The 18,848-nt window shown below is 40.6% G+C and overlaps 1 protein-coding gene across 3 annotated transcripts in view; it reads right to left on the bottom strand.

The window, feature by feature from the left end:
• fbxl17 (F-box and leucine-rich repeat protein 17) overlaps positions 1 to 18,848 on the bottom strand; it is a 235,529-nt gene that overhangs the window by 27,217 nt on the left and 189,464 nt on the right. The gene's annotated exons all lie outside the window — the stretch shown is intronic.

Below are 18,848 nucleotides of genomic sequence, written 5' to 3'. Positions count from 1 at the left end.
ACAACCATCACTAATGAGAGTGGGAAGGTAGGAGGAGGAGCGAGGGATGAGAGAAAGATGAAAGGAGGAGGGTGAAAACAGAGAAAGCCTGTGACAGCACCTTCAAATAATAACTAGGACCTAATGTTGTTTTTTTTCATTTGCAGAAATCCATTTTACTTCAAACTTTTTTACAAACAGGCTTGAGACTTAAACAGCTCCACTTCAACGAGGAGGGAAACAGCTCTTTTCAGAATGCCTCCACATCTAACAGTATTTTAAAACATGCAATCAGCAGATTGTCAAAGTCACTGCTGTCATGCTGTCTAAGAGTGTGCATGTGTACATGCTTACACTGTGGATCAGAAGCTTGTTCCCGCTGGAGAAGGGAAATGAATAATATCATGCTTTTCGAATCAAGTGCCTGTATTTAACCCTCTTTCCTCCTATCCAGCTGGAGCTATGTAATGCAGAGTCTCCTCTACACACACTTAGTGCATCTCACTGTCTTTGTGGGGACCCAACGTTGACATAATGCATTCCCTAGCCCCTTACCCTAACCTTAACCATCACAAGTAAATGCCTAACCTTAACCCTTACCCTCACCCTCACCATAACCTAATTCTAACCCTTATCCTGAAACCAGGTCTTAACCCTTAAAAAGCCCTTTAAAGTTGTGGGGTCCAGCATTTTGGCCTTACAAAGCTATCTGGAACCCACAAGTATACTGTATTCCCGGTTTTTGGACCCCACGAATGTGGTTAAATGAGAATACACACACACACACACACACACACACACACACACACACACACCACACACACACACACACTCTTCAGGTGGAAGAACAACAACACACACTGTGTACAGTATTTAACATATGTAACATATAGCTTTGGGCACTTGGAGTGCTCTACATGTGGTTCCCTTTGTGCTCCAGCATGCTCTTGGATGCCATGCATAATGGCACATTATGACTAAACAGGCAGTAACATGGCTTTGAAGCTACAGAATGTTTCATGTAAAACGGCACCGTGGGGAAAAGGCTCTATCAGGCCAGATGGGTGAACAGCTCACAAAGTAGCCATGTTGACTTTGGACCAGTGGTGACCTGGTAAAGTATTCTAAAAATGGACACGCCTGTGTTTTTGTATGCATGCTTGAGTGTTTTTGAGACCGGAAATACTTCAAGTAGGTGAATGGCTCCCCATCCTGTTCCCCTTGTCATGTCCAATCACATGATCCCAAACTCGATTACCTGGGTTCGGACCTCTCGTGTGATGTTAAGACGCACACATGCTGCTGTTACAACCTCCTTGCAGGGCGATTGTGAGTTTTCAGAAGAGCAGGGAGATCCAATAAAAGAGGAAAGCGTCACAGTTAACCGAACCAAACAACAGAACTCCGCTTCAAGTCCCTGTTTCTTCCACTTCAACGTTATTTCTTTCAACCTGACAAAGTGAGAGGATCAAAGCAGACAGGTGCCTACCACAGTGAATGTATAAGAAGTGCAAGTGAATACATTGTCCATGCATTTCCTGATTACTGTGCAGTACTCACCAAAGCTCCTACCAACCTCCCTACATTAAATTACTGAATTACAGGCTCCAGACTGTATAGAAGTAGACATGTGGCAGTCTGAGATAGCTGCGGGAAGAGAAGAGCAAATAACCCTAAACATAATATTGTTATGCTCTCAAGTTGGTCAACTGGAGAGTCAGATAATGCCTTTGTCAGAACGAGCCAAGTGTTAAGCTATTTAGACTTGTTTAGTGCTCTATCAACAAGTTCATCTGGTTGCCATTACATTCTAATATCCCTCTGTGTGCTCTGCTTCTCTCCCTCTCCCTTTGATCCTCCACCAGGAGACTGTACACCCCAACTACTTCTGGTGGCGAAATGGAAATCGCTAATTTTGCAAAGGAGAAGAGCTTTAAGGGAAACCTTTTAACGACAGTCGAACAGTTTTGTTCACTTGTCAGAGATAAAGAGTGCAACTGAAGCTCAGTGCCATTGTTTAAGAAGAGAGAATAGAAACATACAAAATATGGTACACATTGCACTTAGACTTTTGCAGTTTCATCTAAAGTAATTGTAAGTATAAGCAGAGCTAGGTATGACAAAAATCAGAAAGATAGGCTTTTATTTAATTAGAAACACCTGCAGGATGTTTTTCAATCAGAGCTATATTAGCATGCGTGCATAATGTCCACTTAAGTTGATTAATGCCTATTTTAAATGAAAATAAAAAATCATTCAAAATTTCTCAAATCGCTTTTTTGTGAATTTTTTTCCAATTAAAGACAATGCAATTACCTGAAATTTAAACTAAACATTTTTTTTTTTTTTTTTAAATATAGGGTTTTAAAAACTTTTGACTGGCAGTGTATAAGGGACCATAGGAGCAGGAAATAGTCTTTCCTGACTGATAATGATTTTCTGTCTGAGAAATAGATGAAGCGACATGCAAGAGAAGTTAAGGTGAAAAAAGGTGCAAGAGTCAGAGGAGAAGAGAGGGGAAAATCCCATTCTGGCAGCAGGAGCTGTGACTGAGTGGTGACTACACACTCACAGACGGTAATGAGGACACACTCTGCTGCCTTGCCTGAAAATGGCTTTAGGATCTGGTGTGTGTGTGTGTGTGTGTGTGTGTGTGTGTGTGTGTGTGTGTACACGCACTCCCACTTTAGTGTGAAAAGAACCAGAGAGAGACAGAGATTGACCTTAAATACTGGATATCATTCATTTTTAACATGGCACATTTCACCTGTATTTTACTCAATCTGTCGTTTGGGGATAACACTATGTCGTCATAGGGGAAACATGCGGGGATCACATTTAAAACCAACTGCTCCAGTTTATTTAAGCATCTCCTGGGATTTTGGGCCAATGTCTTATCTTTTCACTCAATCACCAAACAAAAAAATCAATCAACTGATCAATATAAAGAATGTCATGGACCATTTAGTGCCTTTAAGAACGGCATCCCTACCTCAGAACTAGAACATACAACTTGCTCACTGTGGCGTGCCTTGCTAGCCTGACATTGCATCCATATCCAAGTGGCGTTATCAATGGTCGTAGATCAAATGCTTTTGGATCGACCTACAGTCAATCACAGCAACAAAACATGTGACCTAGCGCTGAGCGACGGACTAATGTCAACAGAGTTGATGGTGTAGCATCAATATGTCTACGAACGAGTGTTGCCGTTTTTGCCATCAGAATTTGGAAATAGTGCTTTAACCCTTCATGTTGTCCCCGGGTCCAATTTGACCCATTTTCTGTTTTTTTATCACAAAAAATGAGCCTTCAAAATAAGGCTAAAAATGTCAACATTAAAAATATCAAACAGTTTGGGAAAAAACATCAAAAACAGAACCCACCACATTGAAAAAGTGACAAAAATGTCAGAAAAAGCAATAATAGTGTTTTAAAAAAGTGTTGTATTTTTTCATGGTTGACGGAAAGACGGAAAGACTTTACTAACCTAGTGTTATGTTTGCTGTAGTGTCCCCAGTGTGACGGTGGGCGATCCAAATATTCAGTCATCTTGAATTTTGCGCACGGCGCAGATGCTCTGCAAGTTGTCAGTCACTATTTGAGATAAATGGTTGCGACGGCCCCAACCAGGATCTGGCCAGCTGGAAATCTGTCTATCCCGGCTAACGTCTTGCAATTCTTTCAGTTAGATTTTCCCGAAGATTTTAAGTGCAAGGCGCTACTCATAGCTTTTAAGTTTGGAGAAATGTCGAGCAAAGGTGGTTAACTGAGAAAAAAACAAACAATCTTTGGTGTTCCATTAGGTTCTTAATTCTCTCTAGATAAAGATTCATAACCTTTTACTTTCTCATATCAGGCACAAGCCATTATCAAAACATAGGAGCGGCTCTAGGCTAAGGTAACCGCACTCCAAACAGCGGGGTCAGGAGTTGGTCAATCCTGTGATGACCGCAACGTGAGAAGAAACCTTCCTTAATCAGCTTATTCTCCTATCTCTGCAGCTGACCCCTGGGGTTAAGCATCTTTTACAGGCTTATTAGATATTCACTTATTACATTCTCCTAAATGATGGTGTGCCATTACTGCTATCTTATTGCTCTGAAGCCATCCCTGTGCCTGTGTGCTGTAACCCTATACACCATATTTTACCCGCTGATGAAGACAGAATGCTTACGAAAAAAGTGATGGTATATGGTAGGTAAATAAGATTTACTGTGGTGTAGTTTGTGCATGGTGTGTGTGTGTGTGTGTGTGTGTGTGTGTGTGTGTGTGTGTATGAATATGGCAGAAGGGACGACACAAAAAAGGCCTATTATGGCTGATGTATTCCAGAGAGCACAGCTGTCATGTCTAATGTGAAAGACATTCACTCGGTTCTTTGTGTTGCGTTTAAAAACTTGGCCTCAGGTTTGCCCTGTAGTATGCCCAAAACCAAAAACAATCCCACTTTTCACTTCTCATCTTTTTAAATTGTACAAGTTACAAGGGATGAAAAAACATTTCTTAAGCGGTTATTACAATCTGTATTTTTCCCTCCCACTTTAGCCAAAACTCTGTACTGACATACATTTCTGCAAGACAGAGCCTAAGTTGCCTTCAATTCTTCTGTATTTTGCAAGATTTAGGAAAAAGGAAAGTAACATAAATGCCAATAAGGCTGCAAGACTCGAATATACACCTTTCATAACTAAGGATGGGCAATACGCAGAAAAAATATACACCAGTGAGATGATATCAATTAAAATAATTATTATATTAGCCCAAAAAATACATTCTTATTCTGATTATTTTATTCATAAAATGTTTCTTAATTGACTTTCACCCATAAAAAGCTCATATATACTGTATCAGAGGATTATTTAATCAAAAGTGTATCAAAGTTTATTTTGGAAGGTGAAGGTGAGCGAGCGTGTATACTGTACATTTGCATTTGCGCAACATGATATTTATTTGTGTATTGGTTGTCAACATGAGCGGAAAGAGGAAATTGTTCTCACAGGAGTGTGTTATATGTGTGTTAACATACACACACACACACACACGTTTACATGTGTAAAATCTGTGTCAGGAGACCTCAATAAGCACCATGTGGATGTCACTTAACTCCTTTGATGGCTGTCTGACCTGGCCAAGCGTTGGCCTCAGGGTATGACTGATTAACACACTATGCTCACCTTCAAAGTATTCAACCGAATTGACTGGGGTCACACAGAGGGCCAAAACTAATGTTGTAAACAACATACCGAATACAGCACTTCAAACACACACACACACACAAAATAGAAGAGCTGCTGCTGCTGTGGCCTGTGGGAGATGAGAACGAACAAATTCAAAGCTGTGAGAACTAAAGGGAACCGGAGAAGGAATGCAGACATACCCTCGATTGAGACGAGAAACTGGGGACACGAACATGAACTTGATGTGACAAAAACCTAGCTGTATCTTCCAAGCCAGATGAAAATATCCAGACATAAAGAGACAGAAAAAGAAAAGGGAATAGGAAAGAGAAGAAAGAGAAAATGAGAGAGGCAGAGGTTCTATGAGGTGACGTTCTTTGCCCTGACATTTTGGGCAAACGCAATCAAAGGCCAGGGGAACTGAAATGAGCCAGGCTCTGTAGAGAGACACAGGAGAGAGGAGGAACAGATTGAGTGTGACACAAGAAGGAGGGAGAGCACTTTATGGTGGGACATGCTCGATCTGGGAAATTAATTAGCCAGAGGGCAGGGAGAAGGCAGTGTGCCTTCTTGTGTGTGTAAGCACTGAGGGCATGGGCATTTTCCCAATCAGCCCCTGATCTGATGTAGACCAGCTGACACATACCATTTGTGGTAGTTTGTGCTTGTATAGTTTTATGTGTTTTGTGTGTGTGTGTGTGTGTGTGTGTGGTGTGTGTGTGTGTGTGTGTGTGTGTTGTGTGTGTGTGTGTGTGTGTGTGTGTGTGTGTGCGAGGAACAGAAGCAATCAGGAGACCCTGAAATGTTTAAGTGGTGAGGTAGAGACAGTACAACAAAAAAGTGACTCTGATGTTTTATGGTGGTCTAGCATCTGAAAACAGTACACTTACACACAGAGAGAGAGAGAGAGAGAGGAGAGAGAGAGAGAGGAGAGAGAGAGAGAGAGAGAGAGAGAGAGAGAGACACACACACACACACACACACACACACAGACTGTTTTAGTAGTTGATGTGTGATAACCTTGTGGAGGGGATGTGAAGTTAGAAAAGAAGATTGGAAAGGTGAATGAGTGGCAGTGAGAGGGAGAGATATAGAGGAAGAGTGATGGGCAAGGACAGATAGACAGAGTGAATGGGTGATAAGGAGAGATGGAGCTATCACAGAGGTGACCTCCAACAGGCTTTCCTTCACCGCTGAGAACATGAACGAGCACACGCCACCCATCACACACATGCATGCAGAGGTCAACGGGACACTTATCAGGACAACATTAATCATCAGGAATCAATTCGGTTGAATACACTATGGTCTAAGGCTAAGAGCAGCACATTTTGTTCAATTAGAAGATGATTTAATGAGTAATTTTCGAGAACAGGATGCACTCTTCTATGGTAGCCAAGTACCATAAGTCTATACTTTGCACCTCATGATTGCACCTCACCCATACCATGTGAGGAGTCCTGCTGTGTGCCTACTCTGCCAGGCCTGCTTGTGTTTTCTCCTCCCCTTGCAGGAAGTGGGCCGGTAAGTGAGCCAGCTCACCTGGGCTGAAGAGTTGGCGAGCATAAAGAGGCCGGTTCATTCAGCCTTACTCTCCTCTTAGTTTACCTAAGTACGGAAGAGGATTAGTGGTAAAGTGGACTGGTGATAAATTTATGTGAGTTCTGACTTTTTTCTCAGAATTCTGACTTTTTTGTCAGAATTCTCAGAATAAAGTCAGAATTCTGACTTTTTTTCTCAAAATTCTGATTTATTTCTCAGAATTCTGACTTTTTTTTAATTCTGAGATTAAAGTCAGAATTCTGACTTTAATCTCAGAATTATGACTTTTTCTCAAAATTATGACTTTTTTCTCAGAATTCTGAGATTAAAGTCAGAATTATGACTTTTTTTCTCAGAATTCTGACTTTAATCTCAAAATTCTGAGAAAAAAGTCAGAACTCACATACATTTTTCACCAGTAGCCCTTATCCTCTTCCGTACCTTCCGTATGGCTTCCTGCTTTGTTTGCTATTTTCTTTTCTTTTAGCATACATATTAAGTATTCTGGTGCATAGTTCAGTTTGTGATGTGGACGTATGATGTCTTGTCATTCACTAATACAGTTTTGGGAGACATTGGAAGTGACTCTGATTGATCAAAACGATCTCCCTACTAATAAAAAAGCGTCAGAATTGTGGTCATGTAAAATAAAATTGCATTGATGAAGGATTAAAATTGATTTAAATATAATTAATCAGGCAGCCCTGGCATATAGGTATTTAAATATGAAAACAGAGGAATTCCTATAAAAGGGCCCATTACATTTTGATAACATATAAAAGAGCCTATGGTAATTCCTGTGTGGAATTGTGTGGATTTTTATGTGTATGATCTATGAAATAGTGTGTTTTATAGCAAGGAGAAATAGACACACACAAAGACACACACACACACACACACACAAGTTCCAGTTGCCATCAGCAGTAAAAACAGGATATTAAGCTCTATTTCAAACCAACAGCACCTCTGCTTCTATGCACCTCTCCTTTGAGGATATTAATCCTCCCCACCTTTTTCTCCTCTGTCTGTCTCTTTCTCCATCACTCTCACTCTCTCTTATGAATGTGTACAAGAGGAAAATTGCTCTCCAATTCTGACATCACAGACAGAGGGGCATAAAGCTTAACAACTTCAATTTGAAATGAGAAGGTGAGAGAGGAGCGGAGAGGAAGTAAAGAGGAGGATAGAAGACGAAAATGAAGACGGACGGCATCCTCGTCACTGAACTACATGTTGCATGCGTCTGACTGGAATTAACGTAGCATAGCAATAGTTATGGCTTTGGTTATGGATTAAGGCTAATCCTTTAGCATAGGGAGCAGGTCTTAAAGGTAATTACACGCTACTATTGGATCCAGAGGCCAGAAATGGGCCTCTCTGACATCACGCTTATTAAGATCCAGAAGAAAACTGGCAGCTCTTACAAACTGCTTAGAAAGAATACAGGTTAACACACCATGGCATTCTCTGCCAATCTTAATACTATTTAAACCCGTCTGGAAGGTAAAAGAGCATTGTTGCTGTTCTTTAAGTCATGTGATGGAAAGATGAAAAGCATGGCTAAATAACTAAATAGTGAGCTGTTCACCCACACAGGGTAAATAGCAGCGCCACTCAGTTCTCACTGAATAGTACCAACACAGACAGAAAAGGAAGATGAATATACGGGACAGTTTTCTTTCTTTGGTCATCTGCATTCCCCTCATGTTTTTCTTTTACCCTTTCCTCCTCAAAATCCCCCTGACTGTCTAATTCACACAGTCAGCGCTCCGAGTGCCGCTAAGTCTGTTTCTAAGCCTTATCTCGAGCCTTTAACAGTCCACTCTGTCCGCTTTAACCCAGCGGGAATCATTAACCAGACACACACTTCCTCTTCCCCCTACCCTGACAAAACCCTCCAAATCGTTAAGATCACAAGACAGTGAATGTTGTGTGTGTGGTGTGTGTGGTGTGTGTGTGTGTGTGTGTGTGTGTGTGTGTGTGTGTGTGTGTGTGTGGTGTGAATTAGGGGTCTACTTAGCCCCTGCAACAACCCTAAAACAAATGACCCATTACCAATTAGTGGCACAACAATTAGGTTAGTAGACCGTTAATAGCGTGTGGACCCACCCAAGTTTGAGTTAGTTATGGCTGTTATTCCCTGAACACTAAGACCAATAAGAATAGCATTAGACAATGCAACCTTAACACTGCTCACATAAATCTATAATGTGCCCAGCAGTAAGTATTAAGCACTAAAATGAATAATTCTGAAGGGAAATAGCAACAATAGACCAAACATGACATGTAAGTTCTGTATTTCTTGCAATTCAGTATTGAATTATAGTCCTTGTCTCCACTCTTAACATGTAAAGGGTAACCTGAACTTCTATTTGACCACACAAAGCCAATATTAACCTTACCCAAAACCTAAAGCAAAGCCATTCCAAAAATTAAGCACAGGCAATATTTCCTAGCTTAATGAAATTCCCCTTATCTTTCAATTCTCTGTTGAATAATTAGTTTAAAAAAGAAGATGTACATCATTAATGAAGACCGTTCAAGTACACTCATTACTGTAATACTGCCACCTTGCCAAAGCTAACTGATTGAGATCAAAAGTTAAAAAGGTGCAGTGGTGTTGGTCCTTTGCCGTCGTTTTGACGTAATGTGATGGAAAGACCATTGGGAATAGAAAAAAAGGTGGAGGAAGAAGAGAAAAAAAAGCCATAGTGTTTTCTGAGTGGGCAAAATGACATTGTAACCACTAAGAAAACATTGAGGTCATGAAGGTAAAAAAAAAAAAAAAAAAAAAATCTGCATTGAAAACGGGTTTGATAATTGATGATATAGTATGAACAAGAACAGCACATAGAGAAAAGTCAAAAACAGTGAAAAGAGTAAAAGCTCTTAAAACAATAGTTGGCTATATGAGAGAAGGAAAAAAAAGTTTCATATGTAATGTTTTAAAAACAGAAAAGACTATCGTCTCCATTAAACAGTGGCATTTGGGTCTAAAAAGAAAACTTCTGACATTTAGCAGGATCCTTCCTTCTCCTATTGTTCTCAGTTTGTCCCCCCCCCCCCCCCGGTCTCTTTTAAACTCCTAATGGCTCATGAGTCTGTAACAGCACTTTGTCAGGTCTCACCAAAAGCTCTTTAGCAAAGTTTAAAGCTCCAGTGATGTTTTGTGATCAATACCTGGCCATAACTCAAATTACACGTCAAGCGCCATTACTGTATGCACGGCACAATCTCAACCAAAAGTGTTTACCGACGCACACACGCATACACACATGTACATTTTCATGAGCTTAGACAGTGTTTTTGATCAATACCTGGCTATAGATCAAACACCATTTTCAGTTTATGGCTAACCTTTCCTAGGGCTCATTTCAGACGCACACAGAGTAACTCATGTCTCACTTGAGACTGTTGCTTTGACTGCGTCTATGAAACTGATAAGTGCTCTTAAATGCAAAATGACAGTTTAAGAACCTTGTTTTTGTGCAGCGGCGTAGTCTGAATGTCTCATAAAAACCCAAAGCACTTTTCTCCAGGAGGTAACTTCATAGTCAGTGCCAGAGAAAGAAATACACAACAGACCAAATGTGCTGCTAAAGACTTGAAACTGCGTGAGAGTTGTTTTTTAAAGGACCATTTGTCCAAATTCAACAGGGGGAACGGTGTGCTGGGAAACTATTTGCTCCTCATATTTTACAAGATACGAAGAATTCAAGAAATAGATGAGCTTGTTTCGGCACAAATATGTCATCTACCTGAATATTGCTGATATTGGAATTTGTTTCTGAATGTTTTAGGACCCCACTGACAGCAAGGGTACTTTCATTTAGCTTTAATACAATCAGCCAGGAATCTTATTGAGGACGTTTTGACAATAAAGTCATCATGTAGTGAAATATAACTTTTTGTTCTCTGAATTTCATCTAAAAGTCAGTCTTAGTACACTGATGGACCTACATTTGTGCCTGTGTGCTTTTTTATTTCTTAACCCTTGTGTTGTCCTCGGGTCAAACTGACCCGTTTCAAAGTGCTTTATATCTGAAATATGGATTTATTTCAACCAAATTGCCCAAAAATAACATGGATGATTCCATACAACAGTCTTCAGGTAAAATTAATGATTACTTTCATTACATTTTTGGATGTTTTATTTAATCTTATAGAATTTAAATTCTTTTTTTTTTGTCTCAGTATCTGGACAACATTTTGACATCTACCCATCTGTGATCCACTCAACATGCTCTGATCTTAACTATTAGTCAAAATAATTCATAATAATTCATAACTTACGCCTTTTTAACTAAAAACGTATGTATAATTTGATACCAATGAGGCTTGTTGACCATGAATTCCAGGAATGAGGTCTGTTTTAAAAGCACTAGTAGCTGAAAAAAGTGACAAATAAATCAGAAAAAATGACAGAATCATCGGAAAAGCACAAAAAAAATTCAATTTTGACCTGGAAGGGCAGGTTCATGGTTAAAGGGAAGACAACACAAGGGTTAAAGGGGCCACAGGTTGGATTCGAACCTAGACTGCAGCAAAGGACTGTACATGCTCCTAAGGGGTGAGCCAGAGGCCGTCCATTTATTGCTTTCTTTTTTTTCAGCCTTTATTTTTGACAGGACAGCTGAAGATATGAAAGGGAGAGACAGGGGGAATAAAATGCAGCAAAGGGGCGCAGGGCGGAGTCGAACCCGGGCCCGCTGCGTCAAGGACTAAATCCCTATATACAGTGGTGCTCATAAGTTTACATGCCCATGCTTAAGCTGAATAAAAAGAGGCATAAAAAAATCATCTTTTGTAAATAGATCTTAATGCCTTAATTAAAAAAAAGGGAAAAATCCAACCTTTTAAGACCATTTTCTTTGTGAATGAAAAATGTATTGTAAATAAATAAATGTTCTTCCTTAAAATGCAGGGGGGGCAAAAGTACACAAAAGGGTGAAGGGTATGTGATGATATGGGGTTATTTTAATTCCAAAGGCCAAGGGAACTTTGTCAGGATGCATAGTATCCTGATCCATGAAATAACTGGCCTTTAATAAAATAAAATCTGCTTGCTTCTATGGGAATTTAACATAGGGGTGTGTATACTTATGCCCTCTCTATTTTAAGGAAGAACATTTATTTATTTACAAAACATTATTCATTCACAAAGAAAATGGGTGTCCTTAAAAGGTTGGATTTTTCCTTTTTTTTTTAAATTAAGGCATTAAGATCTATTTACAAAAGATGACCTTTTTTTATTCCTCTTTTTAGTCAACTTAAGCATGGGAATGTAAACTTATGAGCACCACTGTACGGACAGCGGCTCTACCAACTGAGATATCTGGCCGCCCCATTCATTGTTTTTTTTTATAAAATGTGGGCTAGTACACTGTATTGTGCGCTTAAAAATCACAGATATGTAATCCCACAAACTGCTTCACTATCAAGTCTCTCATCTACACCGATAGCCAACCTGAATACAACCTATGTCCTAAATGCAAGTCACCATTTCCCCTGGTTGTTGAAGAATAAAGGGCATTTTACTCATCTATTCTTCTGCCCTTTCTCTTTCTCTGCTCATCATCTCATCTCTTCTCACAGTCTTCTTTCTCTCATCCGGTCACCCCCTCCTCTTCTCTTACTTCTTCCCCCTTTTCTTCCTTCCCCTCTCTATTGTTTGCTTTACGATTATCCTCTTTCCCATCCCCCGTTGGGTCTTTATCCTCTTCCCGAACCTCTCTAAAGGATGTTCCTGTGTTCAGGGTCACTGTTACCCCCTTAGTAGCTCTGTTGACCTTCAACCTCTTTACGACTGGGGTCAGCGCCTGTCGCCATGGTTTTTAACATCCCTGTGGGAGGCCATCCATGTACACAGGTATAGAGTACAATTCAGACATGCACATACACATTATTTATAAAGTCAGAAGCATGCAATGTTGACCTTTTACATCCACTTTAATCTTCCAGTGAGGTTACGAGCCAAGGCAGTATCCAACAAACCTCCCCCGCTGTTTGCTTGAACATCCTTTACTCATTCTTTTATTCAGCCTCCGACGTTTCATTCTTTCTCCTCACTTGCTCAGAGGCTCCCTGTAGTCTAAACAGGTGTCTTTCTCTTTGGATGTTCGTGTCTCTGTGACTTTCAACTGCAGGCTATTGGGTTACGCAAACACAATAGAAAGACATCCCACAATGACAATTATCCTGCGTAGCGATGGCTATAACCTGTGCCTGGTAACCAAAGACGAACATTTAAAAAACAGCTCTTCCTGCTGATATGAAGCGCTCAGTCGCAGCATAAAGCAAGCAGACCAAGTTGTAGTTTTTTCTAAATTAACAACATCAACTTTAAATCAAGTGAACATTTGGTGATTTTCTCTGTAGCCTTCTTAGTGTAATGTCTAGATGCATTTTCATTTTCTATTATATGCACATATAAAATCTAAAAAAAAAGTTGCAAAAATTGCAAAGCTGTGCAATTATATCACCATCACAAACATGCTTAACACATATATGAACCCACGTGTTCCAAACACGTAATGTGTGTCGGTGTGACGCCATCTGAAAGCAGACATATGCTTCAATTTTAATCAGTGTAGCTGGCAACAGATTGGGCTTAACGCCCATGTTTTTTTATTCCTAACATTTTTTTTTCCATATCATGAGGCATAAGTATATGATTGCGTACGGGTGTGTGTGTCTGTAGTACTGTGGTTGAACGGATCCAGTGTGTACACCGACGGAGAACACACAGCTGTTGCACTGCTTTCACTGCATGGCCGGGCTAGACAAGGTATTCCTCTTGAGTGCGCCATTATGTGCACTTCTTACACTATGGGTGTGTGTGTGTGTCTCCCTACTTACGTTTAAGGGGTGTCTGTCTGTATTTGCACTTGGCTCTGATAGAGTGCATGTGTTTCCAGAAGGAGTGGGTGAGCTTTGGGAGGCCAAACACTAAATGGGCAAATGATACAATCCTGCACTCCTCCTCCATAAATTACCAGCTCATTACAGTAATGCAACCCATTTAGCATAGGAAGGGGGGGGGGGACAAGAACGAGATGTAAGAAAGTAGTGCAGGAAAAAGTGTTTAGGGGTAGCAGGATTCATATGGCAAATCAAGCATAAATGTCACGAAAGAAACTGGGGTGGGGACAGGCGGAAAAAGAGGGGGAGATAAGGCAGGGAAAAAAGGAAAGAAGAAGGAAGTGAGAGAGAAAAAGCAGGAGGGGAGGAGGAATAAAAGAGGGTTTGCTGTTATGTGTTTAAGGAGCTTTTCAATCTCAACAGAAGTGCTTTTCATTAAGTTCAAATCTATTATCTGTGCTGCTGTAGGAGAAAAGAAACAATGGGGAAATATTAATATAGATTGCGGATACAGTAGGAGACAGAGATATAGACCCAGACCGAGAGACGGAGTAAAGGAGTGAGAGGGGGGGAGAGAGAGAGGATGGGATGAGATGTAACAGTTGTAATTGAATAGTGAACTAGAGCGGGCCTGAGTGCAAGCACTGATTAATACAATTCAAATTGATTGTCTACTAGTAGCTATGAGAACATCTCATTCTGACTTTCATATTTGAATGTTCAGCATGTTCTCCGTGTGCATGAGTGCGTGTAAGTGTGTGTAACAGAGAGCAGTTTGGCGGGGTAAGGAGATAGAGAGTGCCCTCTAGTGCTTGTTGCTTCTTTTACCCCCCCTTTAAATGGAGATTTTGGTTTGTTTTGTTTTCCTTTATATTATCCTCAGTGGTTATCTAAAGCCTCCTTATAGGAAAAGCCATCTGCTGCTTTTTATTTTTGTCCAGTATATAATAAATCTTGAAAATTACCCACTCTAGATATCCAATCATAGTAAACATGAAGTCTGAAATAGGTTTTGTCTGTTGTTGTAAGTGAGCTGTTTTTTTGCAGTGTTTTGCATGCTCGGTTTACTGTCAATCAGGCAAAAAATGTCTCCAAAAAATTAATATACTCCCTCAGAAACACATTTCATACTCTTCTCTTGTCAGATCAGTTACTTTTTATGTGCCATATCTTTGATGGTCAGAGCATTAGTCAATTTAGGATCGCAATAGGCCTTTTTCACAGCAGCCATTTTAACATGCTATTGCAGGGCAAACACAGGTGTAATTAGTAACATTAATTATGTTAATTATGTTCCATTTAGATGGGCCGGGGCGTCAATGGCTGTTGTGAAAAGGGCCTAGTGGCATTGCAAACAACAACAAAAGTTAGTTAAAATAGTTGTTAAGAATCAAATAACATCCGGCACTTAAAATTGCTACAGTACATGAAGACAGTAATAAATCACCGTTAACGCTATTTTCCTCCCAACTTTATCTCTCTGTCTATTTCTCAATATAAATTACAAAGATAGCGCCGCAGAAGCAGTACACAATTATATAGATGAGAGGGAAGATGGCTGAGGGGGCAGAGTCGAGTTCCATTTGCACCTCAGGAGAACCAGAGAAGGATTTATAGTTGGGGTGTGAAACAATCATTCACGTTAGCAAGTCCGGCCCCGCGTTCAATTAGCAATAGCCTGTGTCTCACACTAATTCCCTCCGCCTGTGAGCCAGAAAATCCAGTCAGCATGTGAACACAGAAAGCTGAATTCATTGTTATTCCAGCTGCTTGCCAACAGTGCGGACTCAATTAAAGAGCTACCTGCATCACACTTTTCAGAAAGTATATTAATTCAGTCCAGCAAGTACATCCTGTCAAAATACTTCAGGAGAGGAAAAAGGTTAGTGGAAAGAGAGGAAAGATTAGAGATACTATAGTAAGAAAAGCCGTGTTCAGAATGAGAAAGATGGAAATAAAGAAAATGAACCCCTAAAATCTCTGTCACAAAGGTTTTTCTGTTGGAGGAAAAATGTCCTCCTCTGAACCTCCATCTCTCTGTGTCTGTGAGTCCCTCTTCTCTCTAATCTCTTTTTCTAACAATATGATGCCTTCTCTGCTACATTAAAAAGGGTTGTCACAAATGTTATAAAGTAGTGCTTTGATGTCTCGTTGTCCAAGCCCTGATGATGGTGAGCAAATCATAAAAAGCTTCATCCATGTATTCCTTTTATTTGTTTTATTATATTAACAGGCCCATGGTTTAGGAGGAGCTGTGAGGGCACTTTCTGATGTTTGGGCTCTTTAATTTAGTGCTAAAGCCTAAAGAAGCCTTGGGGATATAGGACACCAGGTGACCAAAGGAGTGCTCTTTAATTTCATGTAAAATGAAGAAAGTTTAAAAAATGACAAAATTATTTTAATTATCTAAAAAAAAGCAAAGGTTCCCCTGGGACCTAAAGAACTAGGTTAGCTCTTTAAGTCCCTATCCATGCTGAGGTACTGGAGGGAGTGGCCTGGACGTCTATTACAGTAACAAAAAAGTCATGTTCAGTGCTCTGAATTATCAGATAAACTATAAAGAAAAAAGATATGGTCCTTACTAGGGGTGACCACGAAATATTCAAATATATGATGCGTCGATCCAAGGAGCCTGATTCGATAATGCCATTTTAGCTACATGGGGATGCTCTGTGTCTGATTCTACATAGAACAATGATATCAATTTCAACATTTATGCTGTAAATAAAAAGATTTTAACATATCTTTTTAAAGTGTGTGAATAAATCCAACCGCCCCAATGAAAGATTTAAGTTTCCCTTTCCATGATCCGTGAGCGATGCAGGAACATCTTGCTGGCATGGATTTGAACCGTTAACTGAAAATCCAAAGTGGGGGTGCAATTTGAAATAGTAAGATGAGTCAAAGTAAGATGCGAGTGAAGTGCCTCCGCCCGATACAGGAGGACAGCCACGATCCGTTGAGCAGCCGACGGCATGATCCGTCCGCCCACCGATCACCAAATCCACACCAGACCAGCAAGCCGCGGCATTATATGGAACGTTTGAAAAAACATTATGACAAAAAAACTATATATAGTATAGAGCGTGCGCAGAAGGACAGTAGACTTTTGCTCTGTACGTTCTGCTTCTTGTCACCGCATTGCACGCTAGTGAGCTTGCTGCTAGTGAGCTTCATTGACCTATCAGAAGTAAAGAAAACAGAAGTCTACACCCTCCTACAAACGTGATGGCTGCATCTGATTGGACGTAAGCGTCACGTGGGCCTGGCTGCTCCCAAATTTCAAAACGACCATAACTGATTCATTCGGAATACGATCTTGTTAGAAGGAGGCAAGCTGAGCCGGCCGCTCCTCATTTGCATAAAGTTGACTGGATTCAACTTTATGCAAATGAGGAGCGGGTGACTTGATGCCCCTCTTCGTCCCTGCAACGCTACCAGAATGCATTGCACGGTTGCTCATATAGAAATGAATGGGAAGCGGGGAAATTACGCTGACTAATGGACACATTCCATGATGGTCGCCCTCTCCTGGTTGGCTGGATTCAACTTTATGCAAATGAGGAGCGGCTCAGTGAACAATTTTCGTAAAATACAAGATTGCATTCCAAACAAGCCGCCAATATTGTCAGTTTTGAAATCCGGAGCGGCCATACCTACGTGGGGAGTTTGTCCAATCAGCTGCAGCCATCGTGGTTGTAGGAGGGTGTAGACGGTTTTCTTTGCTTTTCAGTGGTCAATGAAGAGAAACTGGTGGCTAGGCCACTTCATTACATTACATGTCACGCTTTTATCCAAAGCAACTTACAATTGCTCTATATGTCAGAGGTCGCACGCCTCTAGAGCAACTAGGGTTAAGCGTCTGGCTCAGGGACACATTGGTTGATGTATTGCAGTGGAATCGAACCTGGGTCTTCCCCACCCTCCCCACTGTGCTATCACCACCCCCCACTAGCGTACAATGCTGCGAAGCGGGGCGATCCTATCCATGAAAACAACGCGTATATGGACACGGACCGTGAGTAGCACGCTCCAAACTTCTTTCAATTAATCTTTTTCCAAACCCCTGCAACACACACACACACACACACACACACACACACACACACACACACACACACACACACACACACACACACACACACACACACACACACACACACACACACACACACACACACATGCATATGCTACATTATAAACACGACGAGGTTAGGTCGAGAAAAGGAGAGAGTGCCAGGGGTATATACTGTATTTTAATAGCCACTTCAGACAAGAAGTGTGGCCAAGGCACCTGTGTTGCGGACAACGGGACCGTTTACATGAGTGTGCTTCCTTCAAATGTAGAAGCAACTCTGGAAAAGCACTTCTGCTCTCATGAAACAATGCAACACAAACTGACAACCATACTAATAATACTCAGGGTACAGAAGATACAGCGTTGCGAAACACTTTAAATACAGTTAAAAGACCAAATCCTTCAGTTTGTGTTTTTTTTTCACAACATTGCTCTTTTTACCTTTACAGATAACTGCAGACAAAATGAAATGCATATGTCAAAAAATGACGAGGTTAGGTGTACAAGTATGTACAAACAGTAACGTGAAGTTTGATCAGGCAGTGATCAACCCTTCATTAATTATGGAGAAGCAGAGAAGAGGCAAAGGTTTCACACACCTGAATGATTTAGAGGCTACCCCTGTGTACAGTATGTGAAATATACATGTGTGTGTGTGTCTGTAGCAGGAAGAAACAAAGAAAGAAGGAACTATCTACCTAGGCAACCCAGTATGGTAAATCACTGAGAAACCTAAGACAACCTTCAAAAAACGAGGGTAGACATGTACACGGTAACCTTTTAAATACAATAAAAAAGAGCTTGTCTCAACTGCTCTTTTCAGTTTTTTATATCTTTTTTATACTAAAATCTGCTACATAAAGGAGTATCTATAGCTGTGTATAGGTTAACTGGCAATACAACAAGCCAACAAGCAATATGTGGTCAAAAAATGCACCAGTAGATTTGATGGTCTAACCCCCAAACATTTTGTAAATTATAAAACAGATAAATCTTGTATTTAATGAATACAACCTTCCTCTTTGTGTTTAAACCCCCAAACCTAAACAACTCCCACCCTCCAATTAACTCTTGCGAGTCCTGAAGCTCAGAAAACTGTAATCAGCTAATGTAATGTGTACTCTGGACCAGTCGACAATGTTGGATGGACTGCTGCTCAATAGAACATAATGGCCAATTATCCTGCATGGACGCTAATGGCCCACATT

The sequence above is a fragment of the Etheostoma spectabile genome, chromosome 5 (assembly GCF_008692095.1).
Source record: "Etheostoma spectabile isolate EspeVRDwgs_2016 chromosome 5, UIUC_Espe_1.0, whole genome shotgun sequence".
In the NCBI taxonomy this organism is placed as follows: Eukaryota; Metazoa; Chordata; class Actinopteri; order Perciformes; family Percidae; genus Etheostoma; species Etheostoma spectabile.
This window is presented reverse-complemented; position numbering and strand designations above follow the sequence as displayed.